Below are 18,236 nucleotides of genomic sequence, written 5' to 3'. Positions count from 1 at the left end.
GCACGTCACCTGACTCAGCATCACTGCAAGACACAGCACGTGTCCTCGTTAGTATAGTGGATAGTATCTCCGCCTGTCACGCGGAAGACCGGGGTTCGATTCCCAGACGGGGAGACCCTCTTTTAGCGCAAGGCGGAGCAACCAGTGACCAGCCATGAAAGAATGTGGCACTTTTTCTTTTACCTGAAACAAGACATCGCTATGTTGCATGAAGATCTTTGGATGAAGCACCTGTGAGTGCAAGCTCTCCCCACTGGTGGCATAAGGTCTCATCACAAATCACATTAGAGAGGCAAGTTAATCCTCTACGCTGCAAGAGACCCCACTGCATTTCCATGCCAACACATTGTAACGACAAAGCAGCCATTTGTAACTCAATTCCTGGGACTATTTCAGGATCAGTTAGGACTGCTAAAGTTTGGCAGCACAAAGTTGCAAATGGCATGAGAAGCATATTTAAAACTGGCTAGCAGGAAGAGAGCACACTCTCTCTTTCCACACTCCCAACAAGACACTCACGCTGCAAGCAGGAGTCGAACCTGCGCGGGGAAACCCCATTGGATTTCAAGTCCAACGCCTTAACCTCTAGGCCATCGCAGTTCGGAGGAGCGAGAGTAACATAGAGATCAATTCCTTGGACTTCCTCAAGCTCAATGATGAGTGCACAAGTGTCATTGCTTCTGAGTTGCAAATGGCTTGAGTAGAAAATTCAAATAAATGAATCTCCATAAGTCTACTCACTATTAACTTCAAGCTGGTACCAATTCCAGGTGATCAGGTATTCAAAAGCGTGTCATCAAAAGTGAATCAAAAAGAATCAAAAGTGAAAAGTGTCCGACGTGGTCCATTATTCTGTGTTGGCTCCACGACACTGCAGTTTGATCTGGGAGCAAACATGCTCCAAAGAGGCAGCTTGATGTCTCAGTAGAGGTGTCAATACAGACGCCATCAAGGTATTGACTGAACGGTCAGTGGAGAGAATTGAATTGGATGCAACACAACTTGCTGTGCACACGCGAATTTACAAAAGAAAAAGCACAGCTTGAATCAACTAGGGATGACCTGTAAGAGTCATGTGCCAATACTATTTTCAGGGTAGGGGGTGTGCTCAGCATGCGAGTGAATAAGGAAAGAGCGTTTGAGCATCTTTTGGGGGCTCGTCAATCTTTTCAAAAAGCTTCTGCTGCCCCGTGTGAGGGTCGAACTCACGACCTTCAGATTATGAGACTGACGCGCTACCTACTGCGCTAACGAGGCTAGGAAAGAAGAAGCGAGGCTGAGGAAGAACTAACAAAGCTGGAGAAAAAATGTATCCGCCCCCAATTCACTCCTTGGAGCATGGCGGCAAGTGCACCTGCAGCAACTAATTACTGCCAACAACAGCTAACAAACAACAAGGTTAGCACAAGAAGCCTGGAATTAACCAGAATCTGAGGCCAACGTAATTAAACTCTAATCCTACCCTAACCAATCACAGGATGTTCCAAGAGTAGACAAACAATGCACACAAACAAAAAAAAAAACAAAAATACCACCAAAATACAAGTACAAACGACACCTACCTCATGAAGGTATGAAGTGAAGCTTTCTCTGGAGTGCTTTTAGTAGATGCAAAGCAGTAATGTGTGCCAAGAAATTCAGAACTTGCATGTGGGAAAGAGAGAAATGCAAAATCTCAGTTGATCTAAGATGGCTATTGCAGTTCGGTACAATGCACTGGAATACAAAGACAAAATGAATTGCCAATGTAGCTAAAGCCAATTTTGCAGCAAATGGTTTGCATGACTTAACTAGGAAGGCAGATGAATCAAACCTGTAGGTCACCAAGATTCTTTGAGTTTTTCCTATCATAAGTCCACAAACTGACGATGGTAAAAGAGGAATGGCAACAGTGAGTCAATATCACCACAATGTGTTCTTTTTACCACCTCCTTGCAGGCACAATGATTCAGAGTACTTTAAAATCAAGGGGACAAGTGCACGTCACCTGACTCAGCATCACTGCAAGACACAGCACGTGTCCTCGTTAGTATAGTGGATAGTATCTCCGCCTGTCACGCGGAAGACCGGGGTTCGATTCCCAGACGGGGAGACCCTCTTTTAGCGCAAGGCGGAGCAACCAGTGACCAGCCATGAAAGAATGTGGCACTTTTTCTTTTACCTGAAACAAGACATCGCTATGTTGCATGAAGATCTTTGGATGAAGCACCTGTGAGTGCAAGCTCTCCCCACTGGTGGCATAAGGTCTCATCACAAATCACATTAGAGAGGCAAGTTAATCCTCTACGCTGCAAGAGACCCCACTGCATTTCCATGCCAACACATTGTAACGACAAAGCAGCCATTTGTAACTCAATTCCTGGGACTATTTCAGGATCAGTTAGGACTGCTAAAGTTTGGCAGCACAAAGTTGCAAATGGCATGAGAAGCATATTTAAAACTGGCTAGCAGGAAGAGAGCACACTCTCTCTTTCCACACTCCCAACAAGACACTCACGCTGCAAGCAGGAGTCGAACCTGCGCGGGGAAACCCCATTGGATTTCAAGTCCAACGCCTTAACCTCTAGGCCATCGCAGTTCGGAGGAGCGAGAGTAACATAGAGATCAATTCCTTGGACTTCCTCAAGCTCAATGATGAGTGCACAAGTGTCATTGCTTCTGAGTTGCAAATGGCTTGAGAAGAAAATTCAAATAAATGAATCTCCATAAGTCTACTCACTATTAACTTCAAGCTGGTACCAATTCCAAGTGATCAGGTATTCAAAAGCGTGTCATCAAAAGTGAATCAAAAAGAATCAAAAGTGAAAAGTGTCCGACGTGGTCCATTATTCTGTGTTGGCACCACGACACTGCAGTTTGATCTGGGAGCAAACATGCTCCAAAGAGGCAGCTTGATGTCTCAGTAGAGGTGTCAATACAGACGCCATCAAGGTATTGACTGAACGGTCAGTGGAGAGAATTGAATTGGATGCAACACAACTTGCTGTGCACACGCGAATTTACAAAAGAAAAAGCACAGCTTGAATCAACTAGGGATGACCTGTAAGAGTCATGTGCCAATACTATTTTCAGGTAGGGGGTGTGCTCAGCATGCGAGTGAATAAGGAAAGAGCGTTTGAGCATCTTTTGGGGGCTCGTCAATCTTTTCAAAAAGCTTCTGCTGCCCCGTGTGAGGGTCAAACTCACGACCTTCAGATTATGAGACTGACGCGCTACCTACTGCGCTAACGAGGCTAGGAAAGAAGAAGCGAGGCTGAGGAAGAACTAACAAAGCTGGAGAAAAAATGTATCCGCCCCCAATTCACTCCTTGGAGCATGGCGGCAAGTGCACCTGCAGCAACTAATTACTGCCAACAACAGCTAACAAACAACAAGCTTAGCACAAGAAGCCTGGAATTAACCAGAATCTGAGGCCAACGTAATTAAACTCTAATCCTACCCTAACCAATCACAGGATGTTCCAAGAGTAGACAAACAACGCACACAAACAAAAAAAAACAAAAATACCACCAAAATACAAGTACAAACGACAGCTACCTCATGAAGGTATGAAGTGAAGCTTTCTCTGGAGTGCTTTTAGTAGATGCAAAGCAGTAATGTGTGCCAAGAAATTCAGAACTTGCATGTGGGAAAGAGAGAAATGCAAAATCTCAGTTGATCTAAGATGGATATTGCAGTTCGGTACAATGCACTGGAATACGAAGACAAAATGAATTGCCAATGTAGCTAAAGCCAATTTTGCAGCAAATGGTTCGCATGACTTAACTAGGAAGGCAGATGAATCAAACCTGTAGGTCACCAAGATTCTTTGAGTTTTTCCTATCATAAGTCCACAAACTGACGATGGTAAAAGAGGAGTGGCAACAGTGAGTCAATATCACCACAATGTGTTCTTTTTACCACCTCCTTGCAGGCACAATGATTCAGAGTACTTTAAAATCAAGGGGACAAGTGCACGTCACCTGACTCAGCATCACTGCGAGACACAGCACGTGTCCTCGTTAGTATAGTGGATAGTATCTCCGCCTGTCACGCGGAAGACCGGGGTTCGATTCCCCGACGGGGAGACCCTCTTTTAGCGCAAGGCGGAGCAACCAGTGACCGGCCATGAAAGAATGTGGCACTTTTTCTTTTACCTGAAACAAGACATCGCTATGTTGCATGAAGATCTTTGGATGAAGCACCTGTGAGTGCGAGCTCTCCCCACTGGTGGCATAAGGTCTCATCACAAATCACATTAGAGAGGCAAGTTAATCCTCTACGCTGCAAGAGACCCCACTGCATTTCCATGCCAACACATTGTAACGACGAAGCAGCCATTTGTAACTCAATTCCTGGGACTATTTCAGGATCAGTTAGGACTGCTAAAGTTTGGCAGCACAAAGTTGCAAATGGCATGAGAAGCATATTTAAAACTGGCTAGCAGGAAGAGAGCACACTCTCTCTTTCCACACGCCCAACAAGACACTCACGCTGCAAGCAGGAGTCGAACCTGCGCGGGGAAACCCCATTGGATTTCAAGTCCAACGCCTTAACCTCTCGGCCATCGCAGCTCGGCGGAGCGAGAGTAACATAGAGATCAATTCCTTGGACTTCCTCAAGCTCAATGATGAGTGCACAAGTGTCATTGCTTCTGAGTTGCAAATGGCTTGAGAAGAAAATTCAAATAAATGAATCTCCATAAGTCTACTCACTATTAACTTCAAGCTGGTACCAATTCCAAGTGATCAGGTATTCAAAAGCGTGTCATCAAAAGTGAATCAAAAAGAATCAAAAGTGAAAAGTGTCCGACGTGGTCCATTATTCTGTGTTGGCACCACGACACTGCAGTTTGATCTGGGAGCAAACATGCTCCAAAGAGGCAGCTTGATGTCTCAGTAGAGGTGTCAATACAGACGCCATCAAGGTATTGACTGAACGGTCAGTGGAGAGAATTGAATTGGATGCAACACAACTTGCTGTGCACACGCGAATTTACAAAAGAAAAAGCACAGCTTGAATCAACTAGGGATGACCTGTAAGAGTCATGTGCCAATACTATTTTCAGGTAGGGGGTGTGCTCAGCATGCGAGTGAATAAGGAAAGAGCGTTTGAGCATCTTTTGGGGGCTCGTCAATCTTTTCAAAAAGCTTCTGCTGCCCCGTGTGAGGGTCGAACTCACGACCTTCAGATTATGAGACTGACGCGCTACCTACTGCGCTAACGAGGCTAGGAAAGAAGAAGCGAGGCTGAGGAAGAACTAACAAAGCTGGAGAAAAAATGTATCCGCCCCCAATTCACTCCTTGGAGCATGGCGGCAAGTGCACCTGCAGCAAATAATTACTGCCAACAACAGCTAACAAACAACAAGGTTAGCACAAGAAGCCTGGAATTAACCAGAATCTGAGGCCAACGTAATTAAACTCTAATCCTACCCTAACCAATCACAGGATGTTCCAAGAGTAGACAAACAATGCACACAAACAAAAAAAAAAACAAAAATACCACCAAAATACAAGTACAAACGACACCTACCTCATGAAGGTATGAAGTGAAGCTTTCTCTGGAGTGCTTTTAGTAGATGCAAAGCAGTAATGTGTGCCAAGAAATTCAGAACTTGCATGTGGGAAAGAGAGAAATGCAAAATCTCAGTTGATCTAAGATGGCTATTGCAGTTCGGTACAATGCACTGGAATACAAAGACAAAATGAATTGCCAATGTAGCTAAAGCCAATTTTGCAGCAAATGGTTTGCATGACTTAACTAGGAAGGCAGATGAATCAAACCTGTAGGTCACCAAGATTCTTTGAGTTTTTCCTATCATAAGTCCACAAACTGACGATGGTAAAAGAGGAATGGCAACAGTGAGTCAATATCACCACAATGTGTTCTTTTTACCACCTCCTTGCAGGCACAATGATTCAGAGTACTTTAAAATCAAGGGGACAAGTGCACGTCACCTGACTCAGCATCACTGCAAGACACAGCACGTGTCCTCGTTAGTATAGTGGATAGTATCTCCGCCTGTCACGCGGAAGACTGGGGTTCGATTCCCAGACGGGGAGACCCTCTTTTAGCGCAAGGCGGAGCAACCAGTGACCAGCCATGAAAGAATGTGGCACTTTTTCTTTTACCTGAAACAAGACATCGCTATGTTGCATGAAGATCTTTGGATGAAGCACCTGTGAGTGCAAGCTCTCCCCACTGGTGGCATAAGGTCTCATCACAAATCACATTAGAGAGGCAAGTTAATCCTCTACGCTGCAAGAGACCCCACTGCATTTCCATGCCAACACATTGTAACGACAAAGCAGCCATTTGTAACTCAATTCCTGGGACTATTTCAGGATCAGTTAGGACTGCTAAAGTTTGGCAGCACAAAGTTGCAAATGGCATGAGAAGCATATTTAAAACTGGCTAGCAGGAAGAGAGCACACTCTCTCTTTCCACACTCCCAACAAGACACTCACGCTGCAAGCAGGAGTCGAACCTGCGCGGGGAAACCCCATTGGATTTCAAGTCCAACGCCTTAACCTCTAGGCCATCGCAGTTCGGAGGAGCGAGAGTAACATAGAGATCAATTCCTTGGACTTCCTCAAGCTCAATGATGAGTGCACAAGTGTCATTGCTTCTGAGTTGCAAATGGCTTGAGTAGAAAATTCAAATAAATGAATCTCCATAAGTCTACTCACTATTAACTTCAAGCTGGTACCAATTCCAGGTGATCAGGTATTCAAAAGCGTGTCATCAAAAGTGAATCAAAAAGAATCAAAAGTGAAAAGTGTCCGACGTGGTCCATTATTCTGTGTTGGCTCCACGACACTGCAGTTTGATCTGGGAGCAAACATGCTCCAAAGAGGCAGCTTGATGTCTCAGTAGAGGTGTCAATACAGACGCCATCAAGGTATTGACTGAACGGTCAGTGGAGAGAATTGAATTGGATGCAACACAACTTGCTGTGCACACGCGAATTTACAAAAGAAAAAGCACAGCTTGAATCAACTAGGGATGACCTGTAAGAGTCATGTGCCAATACTATTTTCAGGGTAGGGGGTGTGCTCAGCATGCGAGTGAATAAGGAAAGAGCGTTTGAGCATCTTTTGGGGGCTCGTCAATCTTTTCAAAAAGCTTCTGCTGCCCCGTGTGAGGGTCGAACTCACGACCTTCAGATTATGAGACTGACGCGCTACCTACTGCGCTAACGAGGCTAGGAAAGAAGAAGCGAGGCTGAGGAAGAACTAACAAAGCTGGAGAAAAAATGTATCCGCCCCCAATTCACTCCTTGGAGCATGGCGGCAAGTGCACCTGCAGCAACTAATTACTGCCAACAACAGCTAACAAACAACAAGGTTAGCACAAGAAGCCTGGAATTAACCAGAATCTGAGGCCAACGTAATTAAACTCTAATCCTACCCTAACCAATCACAGGATGTTCCAAGAGTAGACAAACAATGCACACAAACAAAAAAAAAAACAAAAATACCACCAAAATACAAGTACAAACGACACCTACCTCATGAAGGTATGAAGTGAAGCTTTCTCTGGAGTGCTTTTAGTAGATGCAAAGCAGTAATGTGTGCCAAGAAATTCAGAACTTGCATGTGGGAAAGAGAGAAATGCAAAATCTCAGTTGATCTAAGATGGCTATTGCAGTTCGGTACAATGCACTGGAATACAAAGACAAAATGAATTGCCAATGTAGCTAAAGCCAATTTTGCAGCAAATGGTTTGCATGACTTAACTAGGAAGGCAGATGAATCAAACCTGTAGGTCACCAAGATTCTTTGAGTTTTTCCTATCATAAGTCCACAAACTGACGATGGTAAAAGAGGAATGGCAACAGTGAGTCAATATCACCACAATGTGTTCTTTTTACCACCTCCTTGCAGGCACAATGATTCAGAGTACTTTAAAATCAAGGGGACAAGTGCACGTCACCTGACTCAGCATCACTGCAAGACACAGCACGTGTCCTCGTTAGTATAGTGGATAGTATCTCCGCCTGTCACGCGGAAGACCGGGGTTCGATTCCCAGACGGGGAGACCCTCTTTTAGCGCAAGGCGGAGCAACCAGTGACCAGCCATGAAAGAATGTGGCACTTTTTCTTTTACCTGAAACAAGACATCGCTATGTTGCATGAAGATCTTTGGATGAAGCACCTGTGAGTGCAAGCTCTCCCCACTGGTGGCATAAGGTCTCATCACAAATCACATTAGAGAGGCAAGTTAATCCTCTACGCTGCAAGAGACCCCACTGCATTTCCATGCCAACACATTGTAACGACAAAGCAGCCATTTGTAACTCAATTCCTGGGACTATTTCAGGATCAGTTAGGACTGCTAAAGTTTGGCAGCACAAAGTTGCAAATGGCATGAGAAGCATATTTAAAACTGGCTAGCAGGAAGAGAGCACACTCTCTCTTTCCACACTCCCAACAAGACACTCACGCTGCAAGCAGGAGTCGAACCTGCGCGGGGAAACCCCATTGGATTTCAAGTCCAACGCCTTAACCTCTAGGCCATCGCAGTTCGGAGGAGCGAGAGTAACATAGAGATCAATTCCTTGGACTTCCTCAAGCTCAATGATGAGTGCACAAGTGTCATTGCTTCTGAGTTGCAAATGGCTTGAGAAGAAAATTCAAATAAATGAATCTCCATAAGTCTACTCACTATTAACTTCAAGCTGGTACCAATTCCAAGTGATCAGGTATTCAAAAGCGTGTCATCAAAAGTGAATCAAAAAGAATCAAAAGTGAAAAGTGTCCGACGTGGTCCATTATTCTGTGTTGGCACCACGACACTGCAGTTTGATCTGGGAGCAAACATGCTCCAAAGAGGCAGCTTGATGTCTCAGTAGAGGTGTCAATACAGACGCCATCAAGGTATTGACTGAACGGTCAGTGGAGAGAATTGAATTGGATGCAACACAACTTGCTGTGCACACGCGAATTTACAAAAGAAAAAGCACAGCTTGAATCAACTAGGGATGACCTGTAAGAGTCATGTGCCAATACTATTTTCAGGTAGGGGGTGTGCTCAGCATGCGAGTGAATAAGGAAAGAGCGTTTGAGCATCTTTTGGGGGCTCGTCAATCTTTTCAAAAAGCTTCTGCTGCCCCGTGTGAGGGTCGAACTCACGACCTTCAGATTATGAGACTGACGCGCTACCTACTGCGCTAACGAGGCTAGGAAAGAAGAAGCGAGGCTGAGGAAGAACTAACAAAGCTGGAGAAAAAATGTATCCGCCCCCAATTCACTCCTTGGAGCATGGCGGCAAGTGCACCTGCAGCAACTAATTACTGCCAACAACAGCTAACAAACAACAAGCTTAGCACAAGAAGCCTGGAATTAACCAGAATCTGAGGCCAACGTAATTAAACTCTAATCCTACCCTAACCAATCACAGGATGTTCCAAGAGTAGACAAACAACGCACACAAACAAAAAAAAACAAAAATACCACCAAAATACAAGTACAAACGACAGCTACCTCATGAAGGTATGAAGTGAAGCTTTCTCTGGAGTGCTTTTAGTAGATGCAAAGCAGTAATGTGTGCCAAGAAATTCAGAACTTGCATGTGGGAAAGAGAGAAATGCAAAATCTCAGTTGATCTAAGATGGATATTGCAGTTCGGTACAATGCACTGGAATACGAAGACAAAATGAATTGCCAATGTAGCTAAAGCCAATTTTGCAGCAAATGGTTCGCATGACTTAACTAGGAAGGCAGATGAATCAAACCTGTAGGTCACCAAGATTCTTTGAGTTTTTCCTATCATAAGTCCACAAACTGACGATGGTAAAAGAGGAGTGGCAACAGTGAGTCAATATCACCACAATGTGTTCTTTTTACCACCTCCTTGCAGGCACAATGATTCAGAGTACTTTAAAATCAAGGGGACAAGTGCACGTCACCTGACTCAGCATCACTGCGAGACACAGCACGTGTCCTCGTTAGTATAGTGGATAGTATCTCCGCCTGTCACGCGGAAGACCGGGGTTCGATTCCCCGACGGGGAGACCCTCTTTTAGCGCAAGGCGGAGCAACCAGTGACCGGCCATGAAAGAATGTGGCACTTTTTCTTTTACCTGAAACAAGACATCGCTATGTTGCATGAAGATCTTTGGATGAAGCACCTGTGAGTGCGAGCTCTCCCCACTGGTGGCATAAGGTCTCATCACAAATCACATTAGAGAGGCAAGTTAATCCTCTACGCTGCAAGAGACCCCACTGCATTTCCATGCCAACACATTGTAACGACGAAGCAGCCATTTGTAACTCAATTCCTGGGACTATTTCAGGATCAGTTAGGACTGCTAAAGTTTGGCAGCACAAAGTTGCAAATGGCATGAGAAGCATATTTAAAACTGGCTAGCAGGAAGAGAGCACACTCTCTCTTTCCACACGCCCAACAAGACACTCACGCTGCAAGCAGGAGTCGAACCTGCGCGGGGAAACCCCATTGGATTTCAAGTCCAACGCCTTAACCTCTCGGCCATCGCAGCTCGGCGGAGCGAGAGTAACATAGAGATCAATTCCTTGGACTTCCTCAAGCTCAATGATGAGTGCACAAGTGTCATTGCTTCTGAGTTGCAAATGGCTTGAGAAGAAAATTCAAATAAATGAATCTCCATAAGTCTACTCACTATTAACTTCAAGCTGGTACCAATTCCAAGTGATCAGGTATTCAAAAGCGTGTCATCAAAAGTGAATCAAAAAGAATCAAAAGTGAAAAGTGTCCGACGTGGTCCATTATTCTGTGTTGGCACCACGACACTGCAGTTTGATCTGGGAGCAAACATGCTCCAAAGAGGCAGCTTGATGTCTCAGTAGAGGTGTCAATACAGACGCCATCAAGGTATTGACTGAACGGTCAGTGGAGAGAATTGAATTGGATGCAACACAACTTGCTGTGCACACGCGAATTTACAAAAGAAAAAGCACAGCTTGAATCAACTAGGGATGACCTGTAAGAGTCATGTGCCAATACTATTTTCAGGTAGGGGGTGTGCTCAGCATGCGAGTGAATAAGGAAAGAGCGTTTGAGCATCTTTTGGGGGCTCGTCAATCTTTTCAAAAAGCTTCTGCTGCCCCGTGTGAGGGTCGAACTCACGACCTTCAGATTATGAGACTGACGCGCTACCTACTGCGCTAACGAGGCTAGGAAAGAAGAAGCGAGGCTGAGGAAGAACTAACAAAGCTGGAGAAAAAATGTATCCGCCCCCAATTCACTCCTTGGAGCATGGCGGCAAGTGCACCTGCAGCAAATAATTACTGCCAACAACAGCTAACAAACAACAAGGTTAGCACAAGAAGCCTGGAATTAACCAGAATCTGAGGCCAACGTAATTAAACTCTAATCCTACCCTAACCAATCACAGGATGTTCCAAGAGTAGACAAACAATGCACACAAACAAAAAAAAAAACAAAAATACCACCAAAATACAAGTACAAACGACACCTACCTCATGAAGGTATGAAGTGAAGCTTTCTCTGGAGTGCTTTTAGTAGATGCAAAGCAGTAATGTGTGCCAAGAAATTCAGAACTTGCATGTGGGAAAGAGAGAAATGCAAAATCTCAGTTGATCTAAGATGGCTATTGCAGTTCGGTACAATGCACTGGAATACAAAGACAAAATGAATTGCCAATGTAGCTAAAGCCAATTTTGCAGCAAATGGTTTGCATGACTTAACTAGGAAGGCAGATGAATCAAACCTGTAGGTCACCAAGATTCTTTGAGTTTTTCCTATCATAAGTCCACAAACTGACGATGGTAAAAGAGGAATGGCAACAGTGAGTCAATATCACCACAATGTGTTCTTTTTACCACCTCCTTGCAGGCACAATGATTCAGAGTACTTTAAAATCAAGGGGACAAGTGCACGTCACCTGACTCAGCATCACTGCAAGACACAGCACGTGTCCTCGTTAGTATAGTGGATAGTATCTCCGCCTGTCACGCGGAAGACCGGGGTTCGATTCCCAGACGGGGAGACCCTCTTTTAGCGCAAGGCGGAGCAACCAGTGACCAGCCATGAAAGAATGTGGCACTTTTTCTTTTACCTGAAACAAGACATCGCTATGTTGCATGAAGATCTTTGGATGAAGCACCTGTGAGTGCAAGCTCTCCCCACTGGTGGCATAAGGTCTCATCACAAATCACATTAGAGAGGCAAGTTAATCCTCTACGCTGCAAGAGACCCCACTGCATTTCCATGCCAACACATTGTAACGACAAAGCAGCCATTTGTAACTCAATTCCTGGGACTATTTCAGGATCAGTTAGGACTGCTAAAGTTTGGCAGCACAAAGTTGCAAATGGCATGAGAAGCATATTTAAAACTGGCTAGCAGGAAGAGAGCACACTCTCTCTTTCCACACTCCCAACAAGACACTCACGCTGCAAGCAGGAGTCGAACCTGCGCGGGGAAACCCCATTGGATTTCAAGTCCAACGCCTTAACCTCTAGGCCATCGCAGTTCGGAGGAGCGAGAGTAACATAGAGATCAATTCCTTGGACTTCCTCAAGCTCAATGATGAGTGCACAAGTGTCATTGCTTCTGAGTTGCAAATGGCTTGAGTAGAAAATTCAAATAAATGAATCTCCATAAGTCTACTCACTATTAACTTCAAGCTGGTACCAATTCCAGGTGATCAGGTATTCAAAAGCGTGTCATCAAAAGTGAATCAAAAAGAATCAAAAGTGAAAAGTGTCCGACGTGGTCCATTATTCTGTGTTGGCTCCACGACACTGCAGTTTGATCTGGGAGCAAACATGCTCCAAAGAGGCAGCTTGATGTCTCAGTAGAGGTGTCAATACAGACGCCATCAAGGTATTGACTGAACGGTCAGTGGAGAGAATTGAATTGGATGCAACACAACTTGCTGTGCACACGCGAATTTACAAAAGAAAAAGCACAGCTTGAATCAACTAGGGATGACCTGTAAGAGTCATGTGCCAATACTATTTTCAGGGTAGGGGGTGTGCTCAGCATGCGAGTGAATAAGGAAAGAGCGTTTGAGCATCTTTTGGGGGCTCGTCAATCTTTTCAAAAAGCTTCTGCTGCCCCGTGTGAGGGTCGAACTCACGACCTTCAGATTATGAGACTGACGCGCTACCTACTGCGCTAACGAGGCTAGGAAAGAAGAAGCGAGGCTGAGGAAGAACTAACAAAGCTGGAGAAAAAATGTATCCGCCCCCAATTCACTCCTTGGAGCATGGCGGCAAGTGCACCTGCAGCAACTAATTACTGCCAACAACAGCTAACAAACAACAAGGTTAGCACAAGAAGCCTGGAATTAACCAGAATCTGAGGCCAACGTAATTAAACTCTAATCCTACCCTAACCAATCACAGGATGTTCCAAGAGTAGACAAACAATGCACACAAACAAAAAAAAAAACAAAAATACCACCAAAATACAAGTACAAACGACACCTACCTCATGAAGGTATGAAGTGAAGCTTTCTCTGGAGTGCTTTTAGTAGATGCAAAGCAGTAATGTGTGCCAAGAAATTCAGAACTTGCATGTGGGAAAGAGAGAAATGCAAAATCTCAGTTGATCTAAGATGGCTATTGCAGTTCGGTACAATGCACTGGAATACAAAGACAAAATGAATTGCCAATGTAGCTAAAGCCAATTTTGCAGCAAATGGTTTGCATGACTTAACTAGGAAGGCAGATGAATCAAACCTGTAGGTCACCAAGATTCTTTGAGTTTTTCCTATCATAAGTCCACAAACTGACGATGGTAAAAGAGGAATGGCAACAGTGAGTCAATATCACCACAATGTGTTCTTTTTACCACCTCCTTGCAGGCACAATGATTCAGAGTACTTTAAAATCAAGGGGACAAGTGCACGTCACCTGACTCAGCATCACTGCAAGACACAGCACGTGTCCTCGTTAGTATAGTGGATAGTATCTCCGCCTGTCACGCGGAAGACCGGGGTTCGATTCCCAGACGGGGAGACCCTCTTTTAGCGCAAGGCGGAGCAACCAGTGACCAGCCATGAAAGAATGTGGCACTTTTTCTTTTACCTGAAACAAGACATCGCTATGTTGCATGAAGATCTTTGGATGAAGCACCTGTGAGTGCAAGCTCTCCCCACTGGTGGCATAAGGTCTCATCACAAATCACATTAGAGAGGCAAGTTAATCCTCTACGCTGCAAGAGACCCCACTGCATTTCCATGCCAACACATTGTAACGACAAAGCAGCCATTTGTAACTCAATTCCTGGGACTATTTCAGGATCAGTTAGGACTGCTAAAGTTTGGCAGCACAAAGTTGCAAATGGCATGAGAAGCATATTTAAAACTGGCTAGCAGGAAGAGAGCACACTCTCTCTTTCCACACTCCCAACAAGACACTCACGCTGCAAGCAGGAGTCGAACCTGCGCGGGGAAACCCCATTGGATTTCAAGTCCAACGCCTTAACCTCTAGGCCATCGCAGTTCGGAGGAGCGAGAGTAACATAGAGATCAATTCCTTGGACTTCCTCAAGCTCAATGATGAGTGCACAAGTGTCATTGCTTCTGAGTTGCAAATGGCTTGAGTAGAAAATTCAAATAAATGAATCTCCATAAGTCTACTCACTATTAACTTCAAGCTGGTACCAATTCCAGGTGATCAGGTATTCAAAAGCGTGTCATCAAAAGTGAATCAAAAAGAATCAAAAGTGAAAAGTGTCCGACGTGGTCCATTATTCTGTGTTGGCACCACGACACTGCAATTTGATCTGGGAGCGAACATGCTCCAAAGAGGCAGCTTGATGTCTCAGTAGAGGTGTCAATACAGACGCCATCAAGGTATTGACTGAACGGTCAGTGGAGAGAATTGAATTGGATGCAACACAACTTGCTGTGTACACGCGAATTTACAAAAGAAAAAGCACAGCTTGAATCAACTAGGGATGACCTGTAAGAGTCATGTGCCAATACTATTTTCAGGTAGGGGGTGTGCTCAGCATGCGAGTGAATAAGGAAAGAGCGTTTGAGCATCTTTTGGGGGCTCGTCAATCTTTTCAAAAAGCTTTTGCTGCCCCGTGTGAGGGTCGAACTCACGACCTTCAGATTATGAGACTGACGCGCTACCTACTGCGCTAACGAGGCTAGGAAAGAAGAAGCGAGGCTGAGGAAGAACTAACAAAGCTGGAGAAAAAATGTATCCGCCCCCAATTCACTCCTTGGAGCATGGCGGCAAGTGCACCTGCAGCAACTAATTACTGCCAACAACAGCTAACAAACAACAAGGTTAGCACAAGAAGCCTGGAATTAACCAGAATCTGAGGCCAACGTAATTAAACTCTAATCCTACCCTAACCAATCACAGGATGTTCCAAGAGTAGACAAACAACGCACACAAACAAAAAAAAAAACAAAAATACCACCAAAATACAAGTACAAACGACACCTACCTCATGAAGGTATGAAGTGAAGCTTTCTCTGGAGTGCTTTTAGTAGATGCAAAGCAGTAATGTGTGCCAAGAAATTCAGAACTTGCATGTGGGAAAGAGAGAAATGCAAAATCTCAGTTGATCTAAGATGGATATTGCAGTTCGGTACAATGCACTAGAATACGAAGACAAAATGAATTGCCAATGTAGCTAAAGCCAATTTTGCAGCAAATGGTTTGCATGACTTAACTAGGAAGGCAGATGAATCAAACTTGTAGGTCACCAAGATTCTTTGAGTTTTTCCTATCATAAGTCCACAAACTGACGATGGTAAAAGAGGAGTGGCAACAGTGAGTCAATATCACCACAATGTGTTCTTTTTACCACCTCCTTGCAGGCACAATGATTCAGAGTACTTTAAAATCAAGGGGACAAGTGCACGTCACCTGACTCAGCATCACTGCGAGACACAGCACGTGTCCTCGTTAGTATAGTGGATAGTATCTCCGCCTGTCACGCGGAAGACCGGGGTTCGATTCCCCGACGGGGAGACCCTCTTTTAGCGCAAGGCGGAGCAACCAGTGACCGGCCATGAAAGAATGTGGCACTTTTTCTTTTACCTGAAACAAGACATCGCTATGTTGCATGAAGATCTTTGGATGAAGCACCTGTGAGTGCGAGCTCTCCCCACTGGTGGCATAAGGTCTCATCACAAATCACATTAGAGAGGCAAGTTAATCCTCTACGCTGCAAGAGACCCCACTGCATTTCCATGCCAACACATTGTAACGACGAAGCAGCCATTTGTAACTCAATTCCTGGGACTATTTCAGGATCAGTTAGGACTGCTAAAGTTTGGCAGCACAAAGTTGCAAATGGCATGAGAAGCATATTTAAAACTGGCTAGCAGGAAGAGAGCACACTCTCTCTTTCCACACGCCCAACAAGACACTCACGCTGCAAGCAGGAGTCGAACCTGCGCGGGGAAACCCCATTGGATTTCAAGTCCAACGCCTTAACCTCTCGGCCATCGCAGCTCGGCGGAGCGAGAGTAACATAGAGATCAATTCCTTGGACTTCCTCAAGCTCAATGATGAGTGCACAAGTGTCATTGCTTCTGAGTTGCAAATGGCTTGAGAAGAAAATTCAAATAAATGAATCTCCATAAGTCTACTCACTATTAACTTCAAGCTGGTACCAATTCCAAGTGATCAGGTATTCAAAAGCGTGTCATCAAAAGTGAATCAAAAAGAATCAAAAGTGAAAAGTGTCCGACGTGGTCCATTATTCTGTGTTGGCACCACGACACTGCAGTTTGATCTGGGAGCAAACATGCTCCAAAGAGGCAGCTTGATGTCTCAGTAGAGGTGTCAATACAGACGCCATCAAGGTATTGACTGAACGGTCAGTGGAGAGAATTGAATTGGATGCAACACAACTTGCTGTGCACACGCGAATTTACAAAAGAAAAAGCACAGCTTGAATCAACTAGGGATGACCTGTAAGAGTCATGTGCCAATACTATTTTCAGGTAGGGGGTGTGCTCAGCATGCGAGTGAATAAGGAAAGAGCGTTTGAGCATCTTTTGGGGGCTCGTCAATCTTTTCAAAAAGCTTCTGCTGCCCCGTGTGAGGGTCGAACTCACGACCTTCAGATTATGAGACTGACGCGCTACCTACTGCGCTAACGAGGCTAGGAAAGAAGAAGCGAGGCTGAGGAAGAACTAACAAAGCTGGAGAAAAAATGTATCCGCCCCCAATTCACTCCTTGGAGCATGGCGGCAAGTGCACCTGCAGCAACTAATTACTGCCAACAACAGCTAACAAACAACAAGGTTAGCACAAGAAGCCTGGAATTAACCAGAATCTGAGGCCAACGTAATTAAACTCTAATCCTACCCTAACCAATCACAGGATGTTCCAAGAGTAGACAAACAACGCACACAAACAAAAAAAAAAACAAAAATACCACCAAAATACAAGTACAAACGACACCTACCTCATGAAGGTATGAAGTGAAGCTTTCTCTGGAGTGCTTTTAGTAGATGCAAAGCAGTAATGTGTGCCAAGAAATTCAGAACTTGCATGTGGGAAAGAGAGAAATGCAAAATCTCAGTTGATCTAAGATGGATATTGCAGTTCGGTACAATGCACTGGAATACAAAGACAAAATGAATTGCCAATGTAGCTAAAGCCAATTTTGCAGCAAATGGTTTGCATGACTTAACTAGGAAGGCAGATGAATCAAACCTGTAGGTCACCAAGATTCTTTGAGTTTTTCCTATCATAAGTCCACAAACTGACGATGGTAAAAGAGGAATGGCAACAGTGAGTCAATATCACCACAATGTGTTCTTTTTACCACCTCCTTGCAGGCACAATGATTCAGAGTACTTTAAAATCAAGGGGACAAGTGCACGTCACCTGACTCAGCATCACTGCGAGACACAGCACGTGTCCTCGTTAGTATAGTGGATAGTATCTCCGCCTGTCACGCGGAAGACCGGGGTTCGATTCCCCGACGGGGAGACCCTCTTTTAGCGCAAGGCGGAGCAACCAGTGACCGGCCATGAAAGAATGTGGCACTTTTTCTTTTACCTGAAACAAGACATCGCTATGTTGCATGAAGATCTTTGGATGAAGCACCTGTGAGTGCGAGCTCTCCCCACTGGTGGCATAAGGTCTCATCACAAATCACATTAGAGAGGCAAGTTAATCCTCTACGCTGCAAGAGACCCCACTGCATTTCCATGCCAACACATTGTAACGACGAAGCAGCCATTTGTAACTCAATTCCTGGGACTATTTCAGGATCAGTTAGGACTGCTAAAGTTTGGCAGCACAAAGTTGCAAATGGCA

The 18,236-nt window shown here is 44.7% G+C and overlaps 1 protein-coding gene and 22 non-coding genes across 23 annotated transcripts in view; 4 read left to right on the top strand and 19 right to left on the bottom strand.

Annotated features, from left to right (window-relative positions):
- Positions 1-18,236, bottom strand: part of LOC143500564 (uncharacterized) — a 198,990-nt gene that overhangs the window by 29,784 nt on the left and 150,970 nt on the right. The gene's annotated exons all lie outside the window — the stretch shown is intronic.
- trnas-uga (transfer RNA serine (anticodon UGA)) lies at positions 519-600 on the bottom strand. Its single transcript has one exon. It is a non-coding gene; the product is annotated as a tRNA-Ser (tRNA).
- On the bottom strand, positions 1,185-1,257 carry trnam-cau (transfer RNA methionine (anticodon CAU)). The gene has a single exon. It is a non-coding gene; the product is annotated as a tRNA-Met (tRNA).
- Positions 2,497-2,578, bottom strand: trnas-uga (transfer RNA serine (anticodon UGA)). Its single transcript has one exon. It is a non-coding gene; the product is annotated as a tRNA-Ser (tRNA).
- Positions 3,162-3,234, bottom strand: trnam-cau (transfer RNA methionine (anticodon CAU)). Its single transcript has one exon. It is a non-coding gene; the product is annotated as a tRNA-Met (tRNA).
- trnad-guc (transfer RNA aspartic acid (anticodon GUC)) lies at positions 3,996-4,067 on the top strand. Its single transcript has one exon. It is a non-coding gene; the product is annotated as a tRNA-Asp (tRNA).
- trnas-uga (transfer RNA serine (anticodon UGA)) lies at positions 4,472-4,553 on the bottom strand. The gene has a single exon. It is a non-coding gene; the product is annotated as a tRNA-Ser (tRNA).
- On the bottom strand, positions 5,137-5,209 carry trnam-cau (transfer RNA methionine (anticodon CAU)). Its single transcript has one exon. It is a non-coding gene; the product is annotated as a tRNA-Met (tRNA).
- trnas-uga (transfer RNA serine (anticodon UGA)) lies at positions 6,449-6,530 on the bottom strand. Its single transcript has one exon. It is a non-coding gene; the product is annotated as a tRNA-Ser (tRNA).
- On the bottom strand, positions 7,115-7,187 carry trnam-cau (transfer RNA methionine (anticodon CAU)). Its single transcript has one exon. It is a non-coding gene; the product is annotated as a tRNA-Met (tRNA).
- On the bottom strand, positions 8,427-8,508 carry trnas-uga (transfer RNA serine (anticodon UGA)). Its single transcript has one exon. It is a non-coding gene; the product is annotated as a tRNA-Ser (tRNA).
- On the bottom strand, positions 9,092-9,164 carry trnam-cau (transfer RNA methionine (anticodon CAU)). The gene has a single exon. It is a non-coding gene; the product is annotated as a tRNA-Met (tRNA).
- trnad-guc (transfer RNA aspartic acid (anticodon GUC)) lies at positions 9,926-9,997 on the top strand. Its single transcript has one exon. It is a non-coding gene; the product is annotated as a tRNA-Asp (tRNA).
- Positions 10,402-10,483, bottom strand: trnas-uga (transfer RNA serine (anticodon UGA)). Its single transcript has one exon. It is a non-coding gene; the product is annotated as a tRNA-Ser (tRNA).
- On the bottom strand, positions 11,067-11,139 carry trnam-cau (transfer RNA methionine (anticodon CAU)). The gene has a single exon. It is a non-coding gene; the product is annotated as a tRNA-Met (tRNA).
- Positions 12,379-12,460, bottom strand: trnas-uga (transfer RNA serine (anticodon UGA)). Its single transcript has one exon. It is a non-coding gene; the product is annotated as a tRNA-Ser (tRNA).
- On the bottom strand, positions 13,045-13,117 carry trnam-cau (transfer RNA methionine (anticodon CAU)). Its single transcript has one exon. It is a non-coding gene; the product is annotated as a tRNA-Met (tRNA).
- trnas-uga (transfer RNA serine (anticodon UGA)) lies at positions 14,357-14,438 on the bottom strand. The gene has a single exon. It is a non-coding gene; the product is annotated as a tRNA-Ser (tRNA).
- On the bottom strand, positions 15,022-15,094 carry trnam-cau (transfer RNA methionine (anticodon CAU)). Its single transcript has one exon. It is a non-coding gene; the product is annotated as a tRNA-Met (tRNA).
- Positions 15,858-15,929, top strand: trnad-guc (transfer RNA aspartic acid (anticodon GUC)). Its single transcript has one exon. It is a non-coding gene; the product is annotated as a tRNA-Asp (tRNA).
- trnas-uga (transfer RNA serine (anticodon UGA)) lies at positions 16,334-16,415 on the bottom strand. The gene has a single exon. It is a non-coding gene; the product is annotated as a tRNA-Ser (tRNA).
- On the bottom strand, positions 16,999-17,071 carry trnam-cau (transfer RNA methionine (anticodon CAU)). The gene has a single exon. It is a non-coding gene; the product is annotated as a tRNA-Met (tRNA).
- On the top strand, positions 17,835-17,906 carry trnad-guc (transfer RNA aspartic acid (anticodon GUC)). The gene has a single exon. It is a non-coding gene; the product is annotated as a tRNA-Asp (tRNA).

This window comes from Brachyhypopomus gauderio, unplaced genomic scaffold, assembly GCF_052324685.1.
Source record: "Brachyhypopomus gauderio isolate BG-103 unplaced genomic scaffold, BGAUD_0.2 sc157, whole genome shotgun sequence".
In the NCBI taxonomy this organism is placed as follows: Eukaryota; Metazoa; Chordata; class Actinopteri; order Gymnotiformes; family Hypopomidae; genus Brachyhypopomus; species Brachyhypopomus gauderio.
The sequence above is the reverse complement of the archived record's forward strand: the minus strand, read 5'-3'. Positions and strand labels throughout refer to the sequence as shown.